The sequence below is a fragment of the Trachymyrmex cornetzi genome, unplaced genomic scaffold (genome assembly GCF_001594075.2).
Source record: "Trachymyrmex cornetzi isolate Tcor2-1 unplaced genomic scaffold, Tcor1.1 scaffold9, whole genome shotgun sequence".
In the NCBI taxonomy this organism is placed as follows: domain Eukaryota; kingdom Metazoa; phylum Arthropoda; class Insecta; order Hymenoptera; family Formicidae; genus Trachymyrmex; species Trachymyrmex cornetzi.
This window is the reverse complement of record NW_017300244.1, coordinates 465,877-489,931: the sequence shown is the minus strand read 5'-3', so window position 1 is coordinate 489,931 and position 24,055 is coordinate 465,877. Positions and strand designations below refer to the sequence as shown.

At 37.9% G+C, this 24,055-nt stretch overlaps 1 protein-coding gene across 2 annotated transcripts in view; it reads left to right on the top strand.

The window, feature by feature from the left end:
* The window catches only part of Ddr (discoidin domain-containing receptor 2), a 199,333-nt gene that overhangs the window by 44,298 nt on the left and 130,980 nt on the right, over positions 1-24,055 (top strand). For both annotated transcript variants that reach the window (XM_018520316.1, XM_018520315.1), the window contains exon 2: positions 11,980-12,042. The gene's annotated coding sequence lies outside the window, so the exon portion shown is untranslated. The remainder of the gene's footprint in view (positions 1-11,979; positions 12,043-24,055) is intronic.

Here is a 24,055-nt window from a genome sequence, read left to right as displayed (position 1 = left end):
AAACAGTATACGAATTACGAGTAAATATAAAACCAATAAAATCTTTTTCTAAATATTAAAAATACTAATTTTTCAAAATATTAATATTTGTCAAATTGTGCTTGTACGAAATTTGTAAAGTAATTGAAAAAATCGTATATATAATCATATCATATACATATTTCAAGACACTTTATTATAAGATATTGATATCTCATATTTGTTTTCCTTTTTAAAAGAATTTTCTATGAATTTAATACACGAAGATGTTATTTATTGCGCGATTAAAATGTTAATTTGTCGACATGAAAACGGAATTGCGCTTTCAATAGGCATTTATACTCGTACGTTTGCACGTAAAAGCTCGAAGCGCGGTTTCCGCTGCCGCAAGTACACCCAGGGCTCTTTCATTTGGCGATCGTCGGAAAGCCATCCCAGCGAAACGACGTTGTAACTGCTACACAAACCATTCCTCACTTGGCGCCGCAATCGAATCCTCCGGACATTTATTTTCACTCTCTGATTCGCGCACTCACGCACGCCGGTGCACTTCCTCCGTCCGTGCATTTCCGCCTACGATGCAAACGAGTCACTAAGGCCGATTTACATTTCCATTAGCTACCTTTCCCTTCGTTGCACGCCGATAAATCTGGACACTCCTGTGTAGATGCGTTCGGAAAATTCAGTGGAAGCTTATCCTCGAATGTACTGTTCCCTGCGTCGACCTTCACAGCTTTTTCGTGCGAGTTCGAAATTGGCGAACGTAGAAATGCGCAATCCGAGCTATCGTAATCTATCACTTGTTGGAAATAACTTCTTTCTCAATTTCTCCGTATATACGTCAAGCTACCTTTGCAACCTCGAGGGACACCTGATCTAATTTATCTATGACAAATTTGTGTCATAATTTGTTTCGATTTTCCATTTTTAGTTAAGACGAAGCAAAAATAACTTGGTAACTAATATTAATGGAGCAATCATGTATTTTGCAGACTTAGATAATAGTTTAATTTACTTATTAAGTCGCCTGGAATAAGATTAATTTCAATTTCATAAGAAAATTGAAATTTAATTACATTTCAATTAACTAAGCTCGATTATCAGGATATTAAAAAAAAATAATGCGAGATTATAAAATGACGAAGGTAAAATGATTCGGAGCTCCTCAAAGCACGGAACTGTTGTGTTTATTAAGACTTATTATTACTCTTACGGCCGGAGCCAGCATCCTTTTCACTGCAAGGTTATCGTCCCTTTTCCACTACGCAGCACCACGCCAGTTGTGGGCTTAATTGTTATAAATTGCCCCATTGGTTCGCGAAATGATTTACCGACTCCCTTCGCATAAATTACAACAAAGACTTTCGCTAAGAGAGTGATTTACGATCCTATAACATCATGCCACGGTTTATACTCGCTATCTTTTTCTCGCGCACTTTCTCCCTCTCTCTTTCTCTGTGCTTTCCCTGAAATTATCATTCAATTTTCCGCTCTTCGAACGCGACATCATATATTCGTTTTACTCGAATCCGGGTAATGGTTCGTTCGAGTATTCGCATTATTTTCAAAATGCGCGTTAGAGTTACCGTGTATTATGAAGATTGATCACCGCATTGTACTCCTTTTTGAGCAAGCATCACCCATGGGAACAAACGCTTTTACCTTATTTCCCAATGCTGCAATTTACTGGAAATGAAAGCGATACTAAAATACAGTACGTGTTGCGAGCCTTGTTTCGCGAAAATGGTCCTCAAAGTTTACGTTAGTTTTTACTACTGCCGTTGTACGAGGACACGAATGAAACTGTTGGTAGCCGTCACCGGAAATAAGCTTGCGCGCCGTTAACGAAAAAATGTTCTCCGATAATTGGAACTAGGTTTTGGAAAGGCGCGAAGCATAGCTTTCACGATATAAAAGTAAAACGTAATCAGCTCATACAGACGCGTGCGCGCAACGCTTCAAATTTTACGGCATTCGGTATAGCCTGGCCATCTCGTTCGTTTTTCGAGAGCCGATTTAAGGAGGACCGTTTACACCGAAATCCATTGCATGATAAATCCCGAAACGATCAGAACGGTGTACATAGCTCGTTGGTGAGTGTAAAAATCGACCTGACGCCGCAGTCGTGGCGTGTCGACCGCTAAATGAGCTCGAGATTACGAGACGGACCGGACAACGTCGGTGGTACGATATAAAGGGTGAATGAAACTGTCGAGAGAATGGGGTGAGCCTGGGGAGGAGGTTAATCTCGAAGATGTCTGGCATGATTCCCGGGATGGAGGTTTATTGCGTCGTAACGTACGGCCACGGTATGCGAGACCCAACCTTAGGAGTTACGCTCAGCCCAAGCACAGGATTTCGGAAGCTCTTCCTTGTAGCTTTTTATGTTCCTGTCGGATGTATTGCCGGTACGCACACCATCATGAGGTAATCTTTCGATCACGAGGATACACCGAATGAAAATTTTTCCCGCTAGCAAGAAGAAAATCCCAGCTTTGCACGCATCACGCGTCTTGCTTAGCACGCATACCTTTAACCCGAGGCACTACGTCTTGAAACGAATCCTCGATGGATCGACTTTTAAAATATACGACGTTACTGGAAAAAAAAGTTTGCCGAACCTTGAGAAAGTGTTTGCGTAGACTGTATCGATTATGTCAATTGCAATTTAACGTTTCCGTCTCTTAAAAAATAAATCGTTCTACGTTATTAATTAATCTTTGAACTCCGCGATTAATTACAAGGAGTGAAATGGAAATGTAAATTGCAAGTTGAATTATTTCGTTGATTGTTTTACTTTCGAGAATTAGCGGAAAAGTCAGTGGCAAAAAGTAAAACTTGACTCTACAAGATTAATGTATTCTACTTGACTTTTTTATAAACGGAAATTCTTTGTTTAATCTTAATGTACCTTACCGTATTTCCGTTATATCATGATGCAGACGATAAATATGAGTCATTCACATGCTGAGTCATATGTAATCGCCAAAATTCCCGAAGTACCAATTACGCGAAGTATAATAAAAACAGTAGACGTACAATAAAGAAAATAGAAATATAATCCATGCAAGATTTTTATACTTGTTTTGTGTTAGTCACATTTGATATAACTATAATATATTTAAATTGTATATGTTAGGTTTTAAGTTAAATGTATTATATTTGATATGACTTATGTATACACTGAGAGAAAAATGTACTTTTTAATAAATATTTGTTTGAATAGTGCCGGTTGAATATTCACTAAATGTAAACATATTTATTTGATACAAGAACCATTCATTTGATTTAATTATTATATTTTATATTCAACAAATATTTATTTTCCGTAAATGAATGTTATATTGGTATTAAACAATTATTTATTAAAATTTAGTACATTTTTCTCTCAGTGTATATACGAATATATTTGATTATAATAACCAGAAATTCTGGTTACTTCTACTAAAATTTGTTTAACCAAGCATATATTATTAATTCACTTATGATTATTTTTTTTTCGCACGCGCGTTATAGGTTATTTCGCGTTATAGGTACTTTATACAGATAATTCCTGTAAAAGAAAAAGAATAGGAATACTGCAGTAGCATTACTGCCTACTGTGTCAGTTTTGGAGTCCATTTTATCAGACGCTCATTTTTGCTTACCTTACGAAAAAATTAATTATTGAAAAATTGCAAATAGTATTATTTCCCCTCTCTCTCTCTCTCTCTCTCTCTCTCTCTCTCTATATATATATATATATATATATACACACAATAAAATTTATTTGATTATTTTAAAATTATGGATAAAATTATCGTTCATATTTCACCAAATAGTCTGGTAATATCTACGTATTTCAATCTACTTCAATAAATTCTTTTGAATAACTATATGTATATGTTCACTATATGTATTATAGAATGAATTTAGAAACGCTTCCACTGCCAATTAAAAATAGTCAAGTGACGTTATTTTATGTCAGGTTAAAAATTATTGCGGAAATATGCTTCATCATAAATCTTTATTTATAATATCCAAAATGTATACATTGAAGTAATGTCATCTCTATATATATGTCACATAGATAGGAATGTTCGTATCAGTTTTAAATGATTACATGCGAAATAATATATGTATATTATAAAGCTATCTCCGCGATTTGTACTTCGCATCCATCTTATTCACCATAAATCAACTTGGACTAGATTTAGTAATGGCCGTAGGGTACGCAATAAAACGTCGTCCGAATAGCAATGTATTATTAGTCCTGTTCGGCAGAAACGAGTTTTCGTGGATTATCGCGCTGTGCACGTGATATAATCAACGTAATAAATTAGATCCAGCCAAATCCGCGGACGTTTCTAATATCGTCTACGTTACATCCCTCGCGCTAAAAGTGAGGATTCTCATCAGCTGCTCTGATTGGAATACGTAATCAGGACTCGAGGAGTGTAGCGAGCACGCTAATTCCAGCTTCGTGTTACATTCACTGTGTGATGTCGGCAAATAGCGTAGTCGACTATATACCGAACATTCAACTTCTCGTATAGTCCTCCGTTGTTTCCTTGAGTTTCGTTGAGTTCATAGGTAAAATTGTCAAAATATCAACTACGAATATATCAAATTAATGTGACGATATTGCATGTTACGTATCTAATAGTTTAGAACGGCTAGTGTGATGTGCAAGAGTGTTGTTGCTTTACGATACATCGAGCTTTCGGACGATAAAGAAGTAATTAACTACAAAAAATGCCAAATGTACATACGTGTTCGTTTGTACGTGACTGCACGGCATCCTTATACATGTCGTCCATACATTCTCACTCCATTCTTTTCGCGTGCTACGCTATTATCTGCTGTGGACGATGCGCGTGAAGGGAGACAGTGGATGGGTGGAATGAGTCAGCGGTTTGCACACCTTGCTCCGCACGCGCGTTGCTACGTCGCAGGCACGTTCCGCGCTATTGTACGTTAACTCTGTCCGGCACAATGCTTAGAAAAGCAGTAAAAAGTGCGGCCTTTCGGGCAAAATTTAGTGCGCGTACGGTGACATTTCTCCCCGTCTCCCCTTCCCTCCCCCTCCATCCCTCGCGTCTGCGCTTAAAATGAGAATGTGTAAACTTCCCATATTTTTTTTTATTTTTACAGCATCGCAAAATTCACGTTTACGTCCCACTTTCAACCGTGAGCGGCTAGAAAAAGCACATGAGAGTGTCCCTACCGTTTTCCGCGCAGGCAATTGGAATAGACATATATGTGTATTAAATATGAAAATAGCCCGGAGCTTGCCAAATTTTCAGCGAGCAACGATGTTGTCTATAATTTAATTACTCACTGTCCTATGCTTGCCCAAATGACTGGTGTCGGGATCGATAATGTTTCAAATGAACAACGCTTCGCCAAGCCGGACGATGCGGTTGCTCTAGATTACGCCTGCTTGGGCGCGGATGAACATTCTGTCCTAGCAGGCTGTCAGATTTAGCACACAATCGGGCATTATCGGGCACGCTCAGGCAGTAATTAATGGTTTGCCGTATTCAAACAGTAATCAGTAATCAATGGTCACTCATAGTCAGGTTCATAGGGCGCAGTGATATCGCTCAAGATCTACATTGTCTCATTATGCACAGATACGTCGAAGTATCCAGATAAGATAGACTATGTAAGCTCAATATCCTACGTCGATCTTACGGTATATCCTCATCGTGTAGATTCCAATAGAGATCCAGTTTTCTTATGGAGTTATGTAACTAAGGACTTACGACCTCTTATTGTATACGACACACCATGATATATGGAGAAATGTGTGCGTTTTAATAATTTATTTATAATTATGAAAAGTGAAAAGCTTTGTTGTTTCAATTATAGCCTCTTTAGAACTTTCGATTAGGAATTTTATTTCATTAGTATCCAATAATGTGCACCTAAATGTTTTAGACTTTACTGATTTTATTTAAATATATGTGAATTACTTTATACTCTCTGGTGTTCTAATGGATATTTCATGTTGCAACTGATGAAGTATGAAACATCTTACGATCTGCTGTTTTTTTCAATACAGACTCGTTTAATTAAGTTATTTATGAATATATTACCTTAATTAATTTTTAATTTTATTCATTTATTTCTGCATTGAAAAAAATGTTCGTTCAAAAAGTAACAAACAAATATTTCCGATTGATTTTGATCGGATTTATAAGACTATCCGATCAAATTTTAGGGCTATCCGATCAAACTTATCGGATTTGTAGGACTATCCGATAAATTTGATCGGATGGTCTTATAAATCCGATCAAAATCAATCGGAAATATCTGTTTGTTACTTTTTGAACGGATAAAGCCCGGAAATTTTTCTCAGTGTGGTCATTGACCTTACTTTGTTTACATATAAATAATACCGAGCTTAGGTATAGATTTTTCTTGTTTGAGATATATTTGTTTTTATCGTATTATTAAATAAATCGGCATTCGAAATAACAATTCAAAAAAACTGAACTTTCTCTCTAGACAGATTTTTCACGATGATTGATTAGTTAACTTAACCGATTTCCTTTTTAGAAATAGAATTATAAATAAATTGTTTAAACTGTCTAAAATTAATCAGCGTTGACGAAGCTGACGATCTGTTACATTGTCAAATAAAATAGATATGTATTTTCATTATATGTATTTTTATTATATGTATTTTCGTTCAAGATAATCTGTCACGTCATCGAATAAATTTGATATTGAAATAGCGATATATAATGATATTTTCGTACAAAATGAATAATCCTTAAATACTCGATACAAAGTTATTAATATTCATAATAACGTATAAATTATCAGGCCGTTAAATTAACATTCGTCAAACGAATATCTTACGATGATATTACAATCACTAAGCCAATATACTTACCCTAGAAAAGACATCAGAGAATAGTCGAGGGAGAGCTTAGAAGGCAGGCAACCAACGATAGAATGGTGGGAGTGAAAACTTCCCCTCGATTAAAGTTACACTCTGATCTTTAACCTCAGCCCTCGACTCACCACCGGCGATGCCCGAAGTGCGGAGTCTCTTCCGGCAATATCAACGGGTCTGTCTTCGAGATGGGCCGCCTCCACGTACCTTCGATTCCTCGTACTCCTTCTCTTCCTCGCGTGCTCGCGTCGCGTGGAGTGCCGTCGCTGTCGGTGGGAACGGCGCAGAAGCTATTACTCGGCGAAAACTTACTTTTCTCGGCGAAATTACTTTCACGAAGTATCTTATTTCGTCGCGTCGGCAAGAGAGAAGAGCCTGCCGACGGCTTTCCAGCCACGAGGAAGAGAACGCGTTCGCGTGGAGATTCTTGCATCGCCCTGCGAAGACGTCGCCGTTCCGAGTCGGCCGAGATGTGGTATGCGTTTGTGCTTGTTTGTTTCAACGAGCCTGCCGAGATGGATCGGAGCGTTTCACTGCGCTTCGTAGATTGGAATAGGCATGTATTCACTGCAAGGTTTGCCCGAAATATATACAACAAATACATAGATCAATGTATTTTGTGAAGGCAGCGCTGAAAAATGCACTTCTTAGTCCACAATCGCGCGCGTGCAATTGTATTTAGACGAAATTGATGACGACGAAGGAAGATGGAATACGGAAACGAAAAAGTAAGATTGTTGTATTGACATAAGTTAATGCTAATTTGAGATTTAGTGATACGACGTGATACGTTTACGGTATACAACGATGAAAGCTGGTAAATGCACGATTTACATTCGCGTCGGTTTGCATTGTGTTTCGATGTATTCAAATTATTACTCACTCTGACGTTAGTTATTTTGCTTGACGGCAAGAACACAAGGGCCTCGTTCTATAGGCTGTCAGTATCAAGTTATTATGTAATGGGGTCTCTTAGTTGCATTGTTATAGTAACAGTATATCTACAATATCAAGAAATACCACGCAGAGATCTTTCGCAAATTAACATAAAGTATTATTCGATTGCAACTTTTTATTAACTAATATTGATTGTTTTAGCGAGAAAAATATTCTGATGAAAAGGAGAAGAGAATATCGATGGTTTCAAATACGAGATTTGAAATTTATATTAATGAAACGTTTCCAAGAATCACATAATTCAATATTTGTTAATGCGCTTTTACACGTTTTCAACGTTTATATCCCATGTCACTGAGAGTTTCGTGTGAAATGGATCCGTATCTTCTGACATTTCCTATTTTGTCAAACAATCGCAAGGTATTTTATTATTGAAGCACATGTATCGATTACGGTTATAACTAGTTCAGTTCAATTGTCAAAAAGCGGCTGTGCGCATGTGGACATTGTGAAATATAATCAGGCCCGCAATCAGAATCCGAAACTGGGTTAGAGAGAGGCTGTAATCAGAATACATTGAATTACATCGTTATCGTGCTCCGCATAATGTTGCATAATGTAACGTACACGATCAATTATGCGACGATATTTGTGCTTAATTATGCACGTAAGCCGGGAATTCTCACGCTGATATCGACAATCACTTTTCGACTCGCATACGCGCATAGATTATGGATATGCCGTAGCCGATTACGAATGCACAGATGGTTAGATGCACCGATCTGTTAATGATGATTAACAAAAGCTTTAATGCATTAACGAAGAGAGGCGTCCATAAGATATTGCTCATCAGTTTCGCGATATGACAAATGCGATGCGAAATTCAACATTATCGTACGATGTCAGAAAAAAAAATTAAATTACAGTTCAGGTATATATAGATTATCGATGAGAGGAATATTCGTCAAGTTTTTCGTGATTTATGAAACAAAGAATATCTCGTTAAAAATTCACAATACGTAATCTTCGTCATTTGCATCGTTCATTTGCCGAGCCGTCTTTAGCTTTCGTAGGTCGCTTCCAGCCCGAAGTGAAACCACGATTTTAATTATTGCGCTTAATATTATAGCGTTTAGCATAGAATTATACTTGCAAACGAAATATCTTTCGCGTTGAAAAATTATCAAACGTAATTCAACCTGACAAGTTTCGTCGATATCGTGGGAGTTAAAATTAATTCGGGACTTTCTTCCGTGACTCCATCGGATCCGATGGTATAGCAGATGAGACAAGTTGGTTTCCGCTTGATGCTGGTCAAAGGTTTCGATCGAGAAAATAAATCGAATAGTGGATGATGAGAGGCAACGGCATAAAGAAAGGAGTTAGGGCGAGTGTAGCAAGGGGAGGCCGGCTGTGTAGATGTAGAGGAAAGGAAGGATATCCACTTAGCAAGCGAGCAAGAGGGATATGCGTGCCTTGAGATCGGAATGAGATAGGAAAGGATATCTTAGAGTCATGGCACGCGACTTTCTTCTCCTGTTTCTTTCTATCGTGCCTCGTCTGATCTACGTTATTTAAACTTGCACTCTTCCTGCTGCTACCGTGTCGTTGCACGATACCTTTAATTCGTAATGCTTGCTTTCTACGCAACGAAAAGTCAACACCAATATATGTTATTTCAGGTCTTCCATCTTTCTTTGACTTATTTTTGATGTTGCTCGCGTTTTAATTTCGCTCGTTTTCTTCTACTGTTTTTATATCGCGCTGCTTTTTTACGATCTTTTTCTGACGTTAAGTCTCCGGTTTTTACGACACATCGCAAAGGCAAACGTTTTCTGTTACTTTTTCGCGCGTTCGACCGCGCAAAGCGGAGAGAGAGAGAGAGAGAGAGAGAGAGAGAGAGAGAGAGAGAAGGATAGAAATGTGCGAATGCACCAGTCGACGGCGGAAATAAAGCATTTCGGGCGGTAGGGGGGCATAATTTTCGTTCCTTCCGCGACCGTATTTCGTGAAGACAATGCGCCTTGGGTACCGCAATCCCGGATGCAACCGACCCAGAAAACACGGCTGGGATTACTGTACTGCGATAGCTTGCTTTCTATTCGTCTGTCTGTCTCTAGTCTCCAGATCCGTACTTCCGCCTACTTGCGATTACTTGGAAGTCCCAGAGGGTGTAGAGGGAAGAATAGGTAACCGTACAGCAACGTTCGCGATATTTAAGTTAAGACAGAATACTGAGACAAAATATGTTATAAATCACATAATATGAAAACTTATATAATATGTAATATATGTATATTATAACTTATAACATATAGGACATGTACTTAGATATTCTATTGTGATGAAATTCTCACAAGATGGTAAAGCTGATATATAAATAACTCTTTTCTTTTTGTTTCAGCTTAAAAGCTTGAAAAAGCTAGCATTAAAAATTAATCAAAGAAATTTTTTCAATCTTTTAACGTTTTAATGAGCTTTTTATGAAAATAACTTTTTTAACCAATCCAATCGGTTTTTGCATTAAAACATTACCGTAAAGAATGTCCCAGATTGCATATCTGCTATTATCTTGGAAATTATAGCGATAAATGTATCCATGACCCATTGTCTTCCATTGTTAGATTTATTGTTATGCTACTTGAATAAATCATGAAGTGCCATTCACCCAGAGAAAGGTTTTTTGATTTTTTTAAATCAAATAAATTTTTTTATTTGATTTCAAAAACTAATGTTTAAATCAAAATAATGACGTTCAAATCAAATAAATTTTTCTTTAACCGTATAGCAAAGAAACATTTCTTTAAATTGACGAAACCTTTCTCTGGGTGTTAATGTAAATATCGTGAAACGTCTACTATTTTATTAAATAAAAGACTTTATCAATTTAATTGATTACGTATAATTCAAGTATCGATCTGACGGTCCAGCAAAACTAGAGAACATATCATAAGGCAGTCGTTCTCGCTGTCAAAATGTCATTTTCGAATGTCAATTCCCGGAACCGTTACATCGAGATTATCTTTATCTGGCTAAATCTTCGACGTAGTCATCACAAGTAAAAATAGAGAAAGATGTTAAGATAGATCCGATCTCTAAAGTTTTCAATACATCGTAAGCCATAATACCGCGTGTCCGATAGTTTCTTCCATGTATTTAAATGCCAATATCTTTCTATGTTACGTACGCTTCTTCTTCTATGTACGCTTGTACATCGCTACAATGCGTACAAGTCAGTGTATCGGAAACGCGTTCGCCATTTTTCCTCACTTATCAAAGTATTTGTATACGTGAAAGTATAGACGCGTCGAGTCGCTCCTCGGCAGTACGTGGACCAACTTCAGTACTCCAAGGTATGCCATTATCAGACACATCCACTACGAAGTTAGACAACTTCGATGGGAACTGAAGAAGCGGACGAAGAAGGCGGCTAAAGTTAGCCGATGAATCTGCCGGGAATAGTCTACCAACGTTTCATCAAGTTTGCTAGGCGCGCCGCGCGATCCGACCCGTTCATCCTCATTTTTTACTCGAATCAGATGTGCTTTTACACACGCTCATATACCTAAACTTTTTGTCGCCGTGAAATTTCTGAGCGAGATATTATACGCTGCGGGAAAACACCGACACGACAGTCGGATATGCGCACAGGCCTGTGTTTTATTGCCACCACCGGCGAATAAATATGAGGACGTTTCCTCCATGGTCTCCTACTCGACCATAAAAATGATAAAGAAGGGTATCGACTGCCCAACCACCTTGAAATGCTGAAATACATATGGAAACGCACCATCACCGACGTCTTTTGCTTGAAATCAATGCGCACCCCCGTTACTTTTTTCCCACGGTAGTCACGATCGCTTTCGAAGATCCTGCCGTGCTCGCACTCGTACTGCAAACTCACTTCCTCTTCGTTTCAAGTGTGTCCTGCGGATAAAACTTCTTACCACTGGTCATTCTTAGTTCTCAAGTACTTCGTCACACTAAAGTTTCTAAAGCTGTGACTGTCCGAACCTTAGTCTTTTCTTCGAATCATTGATCGTTCAGATACAAGAAGCGCAATCGTGTTAATGAAAAATGAAAAAAGTTTATTTACTAAAACTTACTGAAAATTTCCAATCATTTGGAATGAGCTCATATCTTTTAATATAGACTATAAGTATCTAATTTATTGTGTTACATTATTATATGTAACGTATGTAATTATATGCTTGCAGGATTAATTACGCACATCGAAGATGCAGTAAAAGGCTCAGCTCTTATGGCAATTATCACATTCGGTGAGTTATTTATATAATTTTAAATTTATCATAATAATTTTAATAATATGATAACATAATGGAAAGTAGGTTTAAATACACGAGTTGCTTTATTTATTCGTAAAGCGCACAAACCATGATGTACAAACTTAAAACGTTTTAAAGATGTTGAGTACTCGATACAGTCGCTCATTCGCAGTTGAAAATTTTATGGACTGAATCAAAGATCGAAGGTTTATATATATAAAAATCCATGAAAAGTTTCTTACTTCCTGCGGCGACGATTTTCAAGAGATATTCGTGCTGAGCTACTTCAGTCGGTAAGTGCACCTCCTCATGAATTTCATAAAGTTTCATCCGTCCTGTACATCGGGAGTTTCACGAGGCCCGCGAAAATTGGTGCCATTCGACGCTCGCGTAAAGCTTCGTCAAAATCGAAATCTAAGATATGGCGTTCGTACACCACAGCCCGTAGTACTATGAATCTCTTTCGCGTTCACAAAAATGGGGTTACGCCATGCGGTTGCACGAGCCAATCCAATCAACTTACTTGAGAGACTTATGACATGAATTTCATAAAGCGAGAACGGAAGGTACCTTTTAAGCATGCGGAAATAAGAGGGATAGAAGTTCAAAGGCTCACGCTATTTTCAATATCCGCGTGTCTCATTTTCGGCGATTTTGAATTAAAGAATGACAGAATTACTTCTAAAATATAAATTATTAATTATATGAAAAATTGCATATTCTTCGCAGCGAAAAGAGATTGAATTGCAATTGATTAAAAATACAGTACACTAGATAGCTTTGTTTTTATAAGTATAACCGCAGACTTAATTTTCTAATTAGTTTTTGACAAATGTGATTTTGGATATAATATTCTAATTGCACTATTTAATTTCCCATAATCTTACTAATATCACCTATTTTAGCAATCCGATATAAATTCTTTATATCGGATTCTTCACTCTGTAAGATAAGTAAATCAGTGACTTCAGTGCTTATAATTGATATATTCATCAGTAAAAATATTTATCATTTTTCAGAATAATAATATTATATACTGATCTACTTTTAGAGAGTATCTAGCTCGTGCTACATATGCATAGTTCGATAATATCAATGATTTACTTTAATTATTTATTAACCCAAGCTTTTTTCATTGGCGTGTGATGAAGTTTATTCCCTGGCGATGAATGTCACGCGTTATTGCGCAACGTCTACGTTTCGTGTAAAATTCATTCCCCTTTATAACGATAATGACCCTTCGTACTACGTCCGCTCACTGAATCATTCATGACGACGTGGGGTCAGGCTTGTGGAGCCTTCGTCAGCTGCCGTGCGATTACCGTGCATTAGTCCGGGTAAGTCTCGCATTTTCCAAGAGGACAAAAGTGCCTTTCAGAAAATGAGGAAATACTAAAAATCCTTCAAACTTCTCCACCACCACCGGCTACCATCGCCAACTTTACGAGAAACGCAAATGTCGTTCCCGCGCTACGCTTTTTTACTTAGATTTCTCACGTCGTTACCGCATCTCAAGTTTTATCGATCTTATTGGCAGCATCCCGCCGGTTCCGAATGTTTTTCCAATATCCGTGACTGGATTTTGTGACATGACAAATGCAACGCAGATAAATCGTGCTCATTATTTACCTCTCGATTTCAAATACTTTGTACGCAACAAGAAATAAGATATATCGTGTGGCTTCGATTATACGATTTTTATAGAATAACTGTACCGGAAGTAAAATGCAATGCTCAATCTTCTCTCTACTCGGCCCGAATAAATTATCATTTGAACATTGTCTTATTTAAATCCATTCTTATATAAGCATGTAAACTCTAACACTCTTCTACTTGTTCGAGGGAACAAGTAGAGTCTTGCTCTTATTTCAATATGAAGGTGCAGTTTTATAGGTAGAACGTGACTTAACGACGCGATTCAAATAAAAGATAAGAATAAACGGTCGTAGTAAGAAAGTAATAAATCAGAATACGCGGAGCAAAGACGAAGGTGGGAAGCTGAAACAACGGTGCTTATATCATATGAGAGAAAATCGGAGAAGCCAATTAATGATCTCTTTCTCATCTTCTCTATACTATTCGTACTTTCCTTTCCTTTCGTTCACCCTTTACGTAATAAGTTCTTTCTAAGAATTCTAGTCGGATAAACCAACCCAGAAAAGTGTGCAAAACGGAGGCAAGGATAAGTCCATTGCGAATGCGTAAGCGAATTACGGAAGTTCTTTGCTGGAGCGAAAAGAGTCGACCAGAGTGACGGAACCGGAGAGAAATCCTTTCAGCGTTTTCCCGTTTCGTGGATGCTCCGTGGACATTGCCGAGCTAAAACACGGTTTCTAGGACTAATGGAAACGCATTAATTTATCGCGATATCATGAATAGAAACTTATTTGCACGCTCTGCGTCTCTTCAATAAATTATATAAGCCTTATTACACAAATGGAGAAGTGCTCAACTCTCCTGAAATAAAGATCAGGGACATACATTCATTCTCGAAAAATATAATAATGAATATGAATATTATATTATATCTATTTTGAAATTTTTCAAATCGAATATTAACGACGAAAGATAATCTCATGTAAGCATAAAGTTTTTAATGTTACGACTGGAAAAGATCTCTAATCTTTTTACAGTTTTTTTATCCTTTTTTTATCCTTTTTACATCCTTTGCAAAAGTATTGACTTCTACTACGTATAATTCTCGTTACGATTATATTTTGCATACACTATACTGCGACGTGCATATTCTTTTTTCTTTTTATAAATTGCAATCAATCTCCAAGTAAATAGATTCGGGCGACAGAACTGTGATTAAAATTGATTCCACGGATAGCATACTTTATGAGAGAATTTCTTTCGTCGTTATTCAACCAACGAGAACGATCACGCGGATTCAAATAGAAATATATCGAGCGACCTACCGATGCTGGTCCAATCAAGCCGCGGACCAACGGATTATATGTCTACGAGGGAATTCACGTTGGGAATCCCTCGCGCGAACTATTCGCCTCGATATATCGGTTGACCTGTTATTATCAGAAATAATAAGCTCACAGCTGACCGGCGGTTCCTCGTGGGAATCACCCTATTGGACACCCGATGACGATCCTCCCTTGCGACCGCAAATACGGACAGCACGAGAGCACTTGACCGACTTTTCCAATTGGTCCCGCTAAACTTATCTGATCGGACATCGGTCCAGCCTTGCGCTCTCTCTCTCTCTCTCTCTCTCTCTCTCTCTCTCTCTCTCATTCACTCACTCTTCTCCACACAAGCCAATAATATCTCGCGGAACGTAGTGACCATAGGACCGCCTCGGGGATGCAACGATCCGTGGGAAACGCTGGTTGAGGGAAGACGATCGATAAAAAAGTGAGAACGTGAAGTTTTCGCTAATACGAAGTGCTTGATTCTCTGTAGATGAAAGTCTATAATTATATCCAGCGAATTCTACAGAAATGTAACTATGGTGCATGTGCATGGAAGATTAAATATCAAAAATCATAAAGATATTTAACATAATTCCGAACTTATAATTACATTATTTTTCACGGTAGTAGATATATCTGTAGTTCGCTTATTGATGCATATTGTCACAAAGTTACTGTATCCTAAAAAAGAATCTATTAATTTCAAGTATTCTTAGTATTTGACGTACAAATAACGTTGACTACACAATTTCCATTGTACGTATAGATAGGTCTTTCCGTTATATTCTATTCATGATAATGAGATGTGATTGAAATATCGAGAAGTTTAACAGTTTAAATTCCATCTGATGAATAGACGTTCTATTCTAACGAATCAGAGAGTTAAAGTGAAACGCGTTCCTCATTTACGATATCGCTTTAAAGTCAAAGTAAGATGGGAATAGGCGTAAGATTTTAGCGGCGGCAGCGTTAAGCTAAGCCATAATCGTCTTATTTCCGTGTTAAATCTCTTCTTCTCTTATCCTTGTACTTCGGGAGTGGAAGGTGCCACGAATACCAAGCGGATGATATGACTGGCACCATTGTTCTCAGCTTACACCCTCCGCTACACGGTTATAAGCCGCCGCCCGAGCGGCGAGAAACATGCGAATTAAAAGCCGTTTCCTCAAGATGAGCCGCTGTGTTACGAGATGAGCTTTGACCAGCCAGACAGGCTGCCAGGATAATATCACACCCATACCAGATACTGTGATTTCCTACTAAAGTCGGTTAACCATAATCGTGGTTTAATTCATTATTTGCTTTTTTTCTGCAAATGGAAACTTAAGTAAGAGATAATTACATTTTAATCTTAATTAACTTGCACTAATATTTGCGGTAATGATCTCTAATGATTTTATGAGCTTTTATGAGATTTTTCGTGTTACTCAAATATAAGTTGCCAAGAGAATTTGATGGATAGTAATTAAGTTTGTGAACGTTCAGTTCCCAAGCAAACAGATGCATATCTATTTTTCCTGATTAAATTAAAATCTATTTCCGTATAGCGTGATGTTACTATAGATCTGATCCTCTTTTGATTTTCAACGGCGAAGGCACAATATCGAGTGACAAGTGCTATAAACTAGAGTTTCGCGTGAGATATAGTGGATCTTGTTGCACGATTAAAATGTCTCGGTGCAAATGTACTGCTACGATTAAGAATGTTTTCCCGAAAAGTGAAAGACAAATAGTATAATATTAAATAATGTATAACACAATCATATATAATATATTTTACAAAGCTTTTTAAATACAATAGTTAGGTATATAAACAATCTAATGGGAATTATAATCTCAATATGAATAATGTAATATTAAATTAATTTTATGGTTAATATTATATTAATTTTATGCAATTAATTTAACATATGGAAACATATGAATTGTTATTAAGGTTTTGATGATCATAATGATTATTTTTTATGAATAGAACAGAGAGTTTTCATAAATGTTTCATTATATACGTATAATTTCTGTAAAAATTTGCAGAGATAGTATCACAGAGTATATATATTCTTTATTCTCTGTCAGCTCTATTATCTGTAGGTTTGTTAACAGCACTCAAAGAAGGTATCATAATTTACGTGTAATGCACGTATAAAGGAGAAATTAATTTTATAAACGACACAGTTTCTTAATATTGACGTAGCGCGGTAAAGAAAGTTAAGAAAGCAGGTGCGTCTTTTATGCTGTAGATAAGCACTATGATATAATACACGTGCGAGACTATGAAGTTTACTTCTTATTCAAGAAAAGTTTGAGTAAATGATAATATTCTCGCTTTATTTATTATAGAAGAAGTAGGTCAGAGGTAGTTTAAAAAATTTATAGCTATTTTTATACATATTTCAAAGTAATATTTATTTAAAGAAAAAATATTACAGAATAAAAATTATAATGTAACACATAAATTTATATATTATTCAGAACAGAAACTAAATAAATTTTATATATTTCTACAATACCATTTTATTTTTTTTAACTAAAATCAATTCAGTAAATGCATTTATGCTTAAAGCAAATTTTTCTTTCATGCTACAAGAAAAAAATTTTTATTCGAAACACCAAAACGATCGAGGAAATCACAGCGAAACGATATCAGGTGCGCTTTAGAAAACAGAAAACAATTGCATCCTGCGCCTTTTAAAGAAATCGAAACGGTTGCACACGAATCGGGATGCAGCTACAGGAATGAGTACAGGAGTTCTCTCACAATGTAAGAGTATAGTCGGTGGTAGTCGGCGCCGCTGGTTGAGATCGAAATCGCCGATCTCCGAAGGTAATCCGGAATGATTCCGGTAGCATTGTACGTATACGCCCATGTAGGTCGTTCACCGCGATCGTGCTGATTCCTTCTTGGCGATTTCCCTCCGGGGTATAATCCCGATCCGCCATCGGACGCCATCTCGATTGACCTCTCGACTTGGATGTCCGCCGGCTGATTATTAGGTCGTCTCGGAGGCTTGAGAGCAACGAGTACAGATCGACGTGGTGGTACTCGACGTTCGCGTTCGATCACTTTATGTGCCGACGTAAAGTTTTGCGCGCGTTTAGCATCGCCGTACAACGCAAAGTGCTGCTGAGAGAATGCCGAGGAGGAGCTTTCGCGTGCCGAACATGTACGGTGAGCGAGATATCAGCACCATGGTTCTCATCGCAATCTCTTTGTAACGCTAAAGTGCATATCTTTAAGCTCGTGTCTGACCGATGCACGATCGATAGAAGGAAAGCAGTTTGTATTTTCTGAAAATTTGCAATAGCAATTCTGCCAAACGCAAATTTACTTAATTAGAACTTCTTAATTAATTAACCCTTTGTTTGCAATTATATTTTTACTATCTCTGTCTGTAATCTGGATCTTTTTTACGCAGTCTAAGTATTTTTTCCTATCCCTGGTAGAAATTTTATGCAGTATACGATTGGTTATTGGGAAGTTGTACTGACTTTTATCTAATAATTGAACAGCAAAACTGTTCAGAATACCAATCACAATGTAACGCTTTTCTCACAGTTACTGCACAATAAAGAAGTTCAAAATCTGAATACAGTTACTAAGTAGTAAGAGAACAATAATACTAGAATAGGCTCTTCATTTATGTCATTCACATAATCTGAATTATTTTACACAAAATTAATATTATATTAACGTAAATAAAATAAGCAAAGTATCTATACTAAAATTCTTCGCTACTCACATATATTTCATTTCTGTGGGATTCATTCGTCATTTCTAATCTTTGATATTTACTGCTTCTAACCTCATTTTTTTTGCAATCTTTGTGATAGTCATACATGCTGTAAATGATTTAAATTCTTCCAGTTTTTTTTTTCTTTGCTCTACATTTCCGTACGCGTTCACGGTTTTCACACATATTTAATTATTAACAATTTTACATATAACATAAAAATATATTCAGTTATCGTAATAATATATGCGTATACACATGACATGAGCACTGCATAACTATAACTGGTAGAAAACTGGACAATTACATTTTTAGTATTGATACAAAATCTCTTGTACAGAATTGACCCAGATATTGCCTAGTAAAACTGTTTTAACTAATTTTGCCCAGTTGCTACGTAGTATTTTTGTACCATAAAGAGAAATCAGTAGTACTAGACAGTAACTAACTAGATGCTCAGTCAAACTGCACAAATTTCTACCAGGGATTCCAGGATTTTAAAGAAATGCGAAAAAATTAGTTTACGTATCAACATCTCTATATTACATTACTAAATAATTATCTCGATTATTTTAAGAGAAGAAATATCGAATTTTCTCCGTCCTTCTTTATTTTGGAGAAATTTAAAAATAAAATTTTACTTCTACTAAAAAAGATCCAAATGCAAGCGGAGGTTAATTATTCTATTAACCTTAGGATCGATTTTATTCTCATGTTCTTGAAAGGACATTTAAAAGAACCGATTTTTTCTTTAAAAAAGGTGTAAGAAAAGTAAAAGAAATAGTGTTTTTTGTAGATTTTTTGTAGACGTCTCCTGGATACGATAAAGTTATTAAAAAGTTTGTGGCGTTTGGGGAACACTTCGAAAACTGAGTGAGAAATTTAGATAAATACACCTGTTTTTTTAACATCCTGTATTTATTGCCTTTAAGATATTTTTATTTGCCTATCAAGATTAATCAAAATTAAACTGCTTAGACCGCAAGTCATATTTACTTGTGGTATATTTTGCAATACATTAAGCTTTAAATCCACAAAATATGTCGTACAACAGTGGCGCTAATAGTGTGGCTTGAAGATTACATAGCTTTTGGCAACATGAGCTTTCACCACGAAGCAATCGCCATGGGTAGGAGAATCGCCCAGATCCCCTCGCTACTATCTCGCCACCGTCGTTATAGTTGGCTTGCCCGTGAGATAAATTTTGCAAATTGCACGTCCCGTATTTTACCGTATTATATCTATACACCGAGAGCATATGATGAATTCTCCAATAATGAATCGTCGGCTCAGAAGAGTCCTAAAAATCTGCGCTTCCTCCATTGTATGTACATTGAACAATAAAGAATCAAATAAATCATCCGAATCTGATTTACAATGTGCGTATTCTCAAGCGCGTTAAATCGAATATCAATGTAATCGCGTAATATTGATCTCAACGCGTAATGGAATGCAAACGTATACAGGTATACGATAAAAACGAAACGTTTATGCAGCGACGTGATCCATTTGACTCTATGTTGATTTATTTGTGTTTGGAGTGAAAGCATTTGTAGTGATAAAATAAAATTCTACAGTAAAGTACATCCACTGTTAGCGGCATATTGTTGGATGCATGAGCGATAGAACGCGGCAATAAATTTCCGAATGACAATCACGCAACAATTCATCACCTAACGAGACTCCTAAATATATACCTTTGAATTGTTTTATCTCCCAGGAAAAGAAACTTTCACAGTTTTACCATAAACGATACGAGTTCGAGATTACGATCCATCGATCGATCTCGAAGCGTAACCAAAGCATCAAGGGATTCACGCGATCTCTTACTGGATTACAGTTTAACCCTCGCCTTCGGCTCGATGCTTGTTAGACTAATTACTCGTAAGCGGAACTGCGGCCGTAACGAAGCGACCGACTACTCCGAAACTTCTCGGCGAGCAAACACACAGACCGCCGCGATATTATTCAGTTGACTCCTCATCTACTTTTTCTTCGTCCTCATCTTTCTTACTACCGCGCGCGGCTCGTGCTTCCAACCCACGTACTTTATCGGTCTCGTTGCAATCTTCTTTTGCCCAACCGACAATTTTCCCCGACCACCGTGAACGCCTTCTCTTCGAACAACTTTTCATAAGAAGCAATTTCGCACAGTGACTATCGCCGATGCGAATACCTACGTATTGGCATGTTACCTTTCGTTACAGCAGTTTACAGCATTTTGCTCGTAACAAGAATTTTGTCGCGGAATATCGTATATAATTTTTTAATTGTTCGTTCCTTTCGTGGATATTTTTTAAATTTCTCTCCCTCCCCCCCCCCTCTTTCTCTTTTTTCCGATAAATCTCTCGAATAGTCTTCGCTGCATTCGTCTCGGTGTGCGTCATCGCAACGTAACCATCGCAACCGAGACAAATCGTGATCAGATTTATAACGAGCACCGAGATACTTATTTGAGCATTTCGTCGTAGCGCTCGGGGCAAACTTAAGCGAATAGACAGAACGTCCCGGTGTCGTGGCAGAATTATTGTATGTTGTAGGAAGCGGAGATGCACTGAAGCGAAAGTTATTTTACTTCTGTTCCGCAGTGTAGAAGAGCGTGACATGTTTTGCTAATGTAGAGATGCGTCGTATTATTAGTACATGTGTAATATTAATAATACTGATACATAGAGTTCTTTAGCGAGTAATAACTATCGAGTACACTTGACAGTCATCTAACAATAATTTCTTTCCTTATCTCTAGCATATCGTTGCGTTTTATTGCCACCAATTTTCGCTATTATCAAAGTCGAGCGTAGCGAACAGCTACAGGGAAGCACGAAAATTCTCGCGGCGTAATGATCTGCCATAATTAAAAGTCCACATTAGTTGATTCTTATCGTTAAATATCGCTCTAACTTTATGCATTTTCGCTAGCAATAAGTGTTTTCGACGAAGCAATCAGCTGAATTTTGCTCGAGCTTTTGTCTCGGGCATTACATGGCGAAGGTGCCAGCGCGATGTAAGCCGCGCTTATCGCCGGGCAAACTTCAAAGTCGTTTAATGGCGAAACTAATTACAGACGATGTCGCTACACTCACTTGCATGGGCACGGCTCCTGGATTAGCGTGACGTGCCCTTCCCCCATGTCCTTTCCTGCGAGCGGCACGCAGCCTTTTGGATGATAACGGCGGCTTTTCGAGTTTCGAGGCCTGGAAATTGAAAAACTTGCCGTCGCAGTAGCAGTGACCGGCCGTAATGCGGGGAGGGCTAGGAAGTAGCTGTCGTGCACGAGTACATTCGTGACATCGATAATTCCGTCCTCTCCCGCGGTACCACGTCATCCCTCCACGGTGAAATCCATTCGAGTAGCGCGACGGGAATGTACTTCGAATAAAAACGTGTCAGGAATTCAACCGATCGAAACGTGTCCGGAAAGAATACCGCGAAAGCCACGGAAGTACAAGCGATGTCGAGTGTTTCGACGCGCGCACGTGAAAATTTTCATATTTCACGCGAACGCGAATCACATTCCTAAAACGGGATATTCAGGGAATGGGATATAGATGCGACGGATAAAAGGTGGCTAATTGTGTCCATCTAGTCGTGGTGAATTGTTAATCTTTTTCTTTATTTTGATTCGCGTTCATTGTGCCTGGTAGTTTCCGAGTTAATCTTATTTTTCCGCTCGAACTCGAGTAAAACTGCTGATAATTTCGGCGTGCCTCCGGCCACGCGGGCTTTTAGTGGAATTAACCTAATTACTTTCGAACGTGGAAGCCGTTAAACTGCGACAGCGCTACGTGAGTAATCCTAATGTTTCGCGAAACGGCACTGTTAAAATCACTGTCTGGAATGCGTCTGCATTTCCGTCCCGGTAAGGCGCCTTCGCCTTCGCCATCGCCATCGGCTCGACGATTGTTACCGGCTATCGTGAGGGCGTCAGACACGCCTCAGAGCTTTGTTAGAATTTATTCCGCACTCGTTCCCCGTAATTAAAAAAAGCTCGATTCATCAGCGCCACCATCTTAGAATTTAATTGCTGTGGCGCTGGAATTTGTTCGCTGGAATAGCAATGCCTCGAGCGAGATGGAATTTTCACCGGGGGATTGTGTGGGTATCCAGGTAGCGCTTGTAAGCGCGGAGAGATTCTCAGAGCGGAAGGCAATTGCATTGGGAGCTATACAAAATCCATTAGACGTGATTTATATAACGGCCAAGACAGTTTGTTAATTATTCATAATCCGATTCAGCTTATAAAGCTTCCTATTGTCTTTATCTACATTTTGCCTTACAGGCTAAAATAAATTGTTTTTGTATTACAATTTTCACGCTGCTTATCTTGTTTATGCGATACGATTGAGAGACGTTACTTTCGTTATTAATACTACTAATGAGATAAAAACGAATACGTAAAATTAAAAATTTTCTAATAGACGTTTATTGCTGTTTGGAAATTAAAAGGTACAATTATATGTTTTTAAATACATCCCGCGTTCTAACAATATAAGTTACAATTTCCAAGACCGTTGCTCGGACGAAGAAGTTTTCTCGGAGAGTTTACAGTAACCATAGAATGTTACCACAGCTCATTGTGATTCTTCCGAAAGTCGTGCGCTTGTGCACCAAAGAAGGTCACAGGCTTCTTGTGCGCCGACTAATTGAGAGACGCGACATAGTGTTGGAAAGACAAGTAACTTCAATTTGCTATGATATGACCCAGTGCACTGAGAGAAATTGAGTTAGGTTAGTTAAGCTGAATTCACAATCCGCAATAGCGAAATTGGAGAAGTGCGTGTGTTCCAAAGGAGTGTGCTTCTCAATTGTAAACTGCAAGGCTCGTGCAAAGTCTCGGCGGCTAATTCAGCTCAAATAGTGCTCTGGAATCTGTTTCGGCGAACATTCGAATGGAACGACTGCGAATCTCGCGCGATACCTATGTAGATATAAAAAAATATTTCGCTGCCTGAAGAAAAATGTAATTTAAAATTTAACAGGAAACGGTGAAATGGAAAAACAGTAGGCGAAGGTGGCGTAACGTTAACGCAACTGTTCGAAACGGCACTTAAGCGCCGGTGTATCTTTTGCATTATGAAAGAAAAACTTCTGAAGAAATACGAACAAACGCTGCACGGTATAAATCAAAAAGTTTCCACGCGTCCCGTTTGCGAAAAGGGAGAAAAGGAAAAAAAAAAGCGAGCGCTCAAGTAAGCAGATAAAGTATATCCAACTCTAATCGACTCCGGCGTCCCTTTTTCCGATTTCACCGAGTTAATTAACTCGCATCGTGACTCTTTCATTATCATGGCGTCGCGACGGGGTGTACATAAATTATGTGTCGTGTTGGTGCGACAATGTCTCGCCGCC